Source organism: Haemaphysalis longicornis, unplaced genomic scaffold (genome assembly GCF_048455015.1).
Source record: "Haemaphysalis longicornis isolate Haplotype H1 unplaced genomic scaffold, Haemaphysalis longicornis Haplotype H1 scaffold_13, whole genome shotgun sequence".
NCBI lineage: Eukaryota > Metazoa > Arthropoda > Arachnida > Ixodida > Ixodidae > Haemaphysalis > Haemaphysalis longicornis.
Window position 1 is genome coordinate 77,787,717 of NW_027526233.1, and position 4,558 is coordinate 77,792,274.

The window sequence follows — 4,558 nt, forward strand, 5'->3', positions numbered from 1 at the left end:
CTGGCTGGCGAGGTGGGCCTCGACTAGTTCGGCGGCCGTGTTATGTAGGCCGAATTTCAGAAGCCTGTCGGTCGAGGTACTAATAGGGAGCCTCAGAGCATGCTTATAGGCTTTCCGGATCATGGTGTCAATCTTGGCCAAGTCGCCCTTGCTTAATATAGCATAGGGAATGGCGTAGGTAATGCGTGAGATGACGAAGGCCTCTACCAGACGAAGGGTGTCCGCCTCCTTCATTCCCCTCGCTTTGGTGGTTATTCTTCGGAGCATGTGGGTAATTTGTCCCGTTGTGTGATTGAGCCGGTTAAGAAGAATGGTGATTGAGCAGTCCTCTTGAAAAGTCATACCGAGGACTTTGATGTGAGGTGACGGAAGATGGTATGGCCGTCCAGGGTGATCTGGATGCCGGGATCTTGGACTTTTTTCCTTCTTCTCTTCCCGACCATAAGAAGTTCGGACTTGTGTGGTGAGCAGGAAAGCCCGCACGTCCTTGCGTAGTCACTCACAGCATCAGCGGCCAGTTGGAGACGGTCCTGCATCTCGCCTACCGAACCCTTGCCTGTCCACACTGTAATATCATCGGCATATAAGCCGTGGTGCAGATCCGGGATGGCCCCCAGGATGGTAGGTAGGCCTATAAGGGCTATGTTAAAAAGTAGGGGAGATAAAACCGCTCCTTGTGGTGTGCCTCTGCTACCCACGTAAATGGGACCGGAGGACAAGTCACCAAGCCTGAGGATGGCTTTTCTATTTGATAAAAAATCTCGGACGTAATTGTAAGTCCGTGTTCCGCAGTCAAGGCTGTTCAGGTTGGACAGAATCGCTTGGTGAGTGACGTTATCGAAAGCCCCTTTCAGGTCCAAGGCCAGGATGGCTTTCGGAGTGTGGCGGTTGGCTTGGCCAATTACATCTTCTTTTATCTGCAGGAGGATGTCCTGGGTTGAAAGGTGACGGCGGAAACCAAACATGGTTGATGGCATCTTCTTTGTTTCTTCCAGGTAGGATTGAAGTCTTTCGAGGATGCTCGAGTAGCTTCCCCACACAAGAGGTGAGGGAGATCGGGCGGAGGTTTTCTATATCTGGTTTTTTCCCCGTTTTCGGAATTAAATGGACCTCGGCCGTCTTCCACTCCGCGGGGAGCGTACCGTCCCTCCAACAAGTATTCATAAATGCGGTTAGCGCAATCACCGAGGACGTATCAAGATTCGCCAATGCCTTGTTTGTTCCGGAGTGCTTTTGCGCGGAGTGCTTTGTTTTGCGCGGAGTGCTTGTTTGCGCGGAGTGCTTTGGGCCTGCGTTGGCGCCGCTTCGCGTTCATTACGCTCCTCCTTCGCACGGCTTGATTAACTTGTTCGACAGCACCTTCTAGGTAACCCGAACCCGAAGGAATTGAGTGGTCGTACGGCACGGCAAAGATTCGTTAAAGATTGGTTTGCATGGCGGGAAAACAAAATGTAGAGCGCACATATAGACATATGGCTGCTATACAAACACTACCTTTTGCGCAGTGCTTGCCGAAAATGTGACTCCGTTTTGTAAATTTGTGAACACCAATATGGCTGTGTTCTAACAGGTTTTACAAAAGGCGAAAGGAGCAACTGGTTCTGATCACTAGCGATTATAAAAGTTGCCTCAGCTTTCTCGCCGTTCTCCAACTTACGTCCAAAACAGAGTGTGCCTAGAACACGGACCGGCACTCACACGCTCATCAGAAAATAACAGAAACGCGATAACAATACCCGCGGCTGCCCGCGACGTAGCAATCTGCTCAAGATCGAGGCCATGACAGTGCGGTCTTTTCACAAGCCTTCATTTCGCGATATTTGAATTCGTCCGGACCCTATATCTCTGTGGTGATGACTCGCCAAAAGAAAAGGTTTGACGAGCCCGTTGTTTTGCTGGTCAGCCGCCTAAAGAAAAAAAAAACGCCGGGAACCCCCGTAGGCCCAAAATTGCAGCCATACAACTCGCAGCATTTTATTTGGAGTCCACTGCGTTATCGACGAGATAACACGACCGTAGAGCGACAGTGAACATCGGGCGGTAAGTTGCGGTATAAGTTGCAATGAAGGTTGCGTTTGATATTCTTGGGTGCCTTATCAAGATGACAGTGTTTTTGTACACTTATTACAACGGGGCAGCCGTCCAATTCAGTCATTGGCACAGAAATGTGTGCCTAATTGCTGTTTTCCGATGGAGACTCCGGGCGACCCTTGTAAGCGTTGTTCGTGCGCTGAAGCGGCATAAATATTTAAGCAGGCGGCCGGGTAGCGGGCCAAGAACAGAGGGTAATTTTTGCTCTGCATCGATTTGTCGTAAGCAGAATCACGCTAGACTGCACGTTGTGGCGTTTCAGATTGCTCTTGCTCCTTCTTTGGTGATTCTATAGTCGTCGTCGTTCAGTTGCGTCTTACATCTGCTGGATTAGTACAATATTTTTAGCGGGCCTTCATAATGTCAGAATAAAGGACCCCCGATAGGGAATAAGCGATCGCCATGTATGCGGTGGCGTGCGATTATCTGCGCCGTCTATTCCGGCTGCGCACGGGTGTTTAAATTCCGCGCGTGCAGGCATTCCTCCTGCATAGTAGGACAGGCATACGACAGACGTCATTGCGAAAGAAACGATGCCTCTGGGAAGAGCGAAGAAGAGAAGAGCCATGTACAGAGGCACAGCGTCGAGAGGGCAAACGAAGGAGGAAGAGAGCAAAGGGAAAGCTGAGCGGCCGGCGGCGCGTGGACATTATCGGCCCGAGCAAAAAACTTTTTCTGGGCCAGAGTCGGCGCTCCTCTTTATTTATTGCTCCGTGGTCACGGCGTTCGTTTACTCACGAGTACAGGTTGGCTTCGTTTCACGAAAGAAAATAAAGAAGGAATTATTTGACCTTTCCATGAATGTGAAAGCGATGGGGTTGCTGTTTTCGCCGAAAGACACGCAGTTGTTCAATCTAGCCTGACCATGTTTCGTGCGATGGTCTACCAATTCTGGGTATGAATGAACATTATTCTAGATTCCTTTGAACATGCAACAGTTAACTGTAGGCATATTTATAGATTACACGAAGGCCTTTGACCAAATTAACCACTCAACACTTCAAAAAAAAATTGTGCCACTATGGCTTCCGAGGCCCCTTTCTAAATTTACTTGTATCATATTTTACGCACCGGACGCAGTCAGTCCCTATAAATCAACACAATTCAGATCTGAAAACAGTTAGAGTCGGTATGCCTCAGGTACGCATTCGTGGCCGTTTGCTTTTCTGCATTTACATAAATACGTAGTAAACAATGGCATAAACGCCAAATTCGTTATTTATGCTGATGATACGACGATCCTTCTGAGATGATCAAGTTCAAGTCGCTTATTTTCTCACGCAAGTAACATTCTGATGAGTCTGGCATCATGGCGAAGTGCTAATTCGCTTTAAATAAATGCAAAGAAAACTAAAGGTGTCCTTTTTATGGCAGGAAATCAGAGAGTTGAAATACCCTTTGCCCTACGGGTAGACAATAGAGACATCGAGCTCGTACATGTTTTTAAATGCCTGGGTGTACATTTGAAGCACGCATGTCATTGAATTTTTAGGTAGATTCAGTTATTACTAAGCTTTCTAGAGTTACCGGTATTCTGTCTACACTGAGATTTTGTTGTACCCAAAAGTGTTGAACTTCTTCTTGATAACTCGTTATTTTTATCTAACGTCAACTTTTGTCATCTGGTATGGGGCACAACTACGCAATCCAATATCACGAAATTTCATGTATTGCAGAAAAAGGCAGACCGAATAATTGTAAACGCAGCATATGATAGCCACAGCTACCTTATTTTTACAAATATGAATTTATTTCCAATGCCTGAGTATTACAGAACCACACTGATCAAACGATATAAAAATGAAATAAGAAAAAGTAACAAATTTCTGCCGCATATTTCAAAACTAACTGCAAAGCAGTACCAGCGTACATTCCGCAATTTTGCACGCTGGGAAATGCCGCGGGCCCACACGAACTAGGGCACAGAAAGGCTACGTCATTTTCTTCCTTTTTATCTGAAAAAGCTTTGACACTGAATGTCTTTGTTTGAAAAATCAGTGCTTTTGATTCCTTTTTTACCGTGCTGTTTAATTGACACCCACTTTTTGTTTAGAGATTGTATTCCTATATGCTTGATGTAATTATCTTTCTTCTTCTTCTTCTTCTTTTATTCTACGCAACTTCGGTTACGTTTTGCTTCGTCTTGTTGTTATAGTTTGTTGCTATGCGTACGCATATCATCTTGCGATGGGAGTTGTGTTACTATTATCCATGTATTGTAACTTTCTATGTGTTAAAATAAGTGCATGCGTATGTTGGCAGCAAGCTGCTGCTGCCGTTTTGCCTTGTACACGGGGCTGTGGACCCTGTCAAGCCCGTTTGGTGGCTTTTTGTTCACGGTCCCCAACACAGATGTTGAAATAAAAAGATTGATTGATTGATTGATTGATTGATTGATTGATTGATTGATTGATTGATTGATTGATTGATTGATTGATTGATTGATTGATTGATTGATTGATTAGTG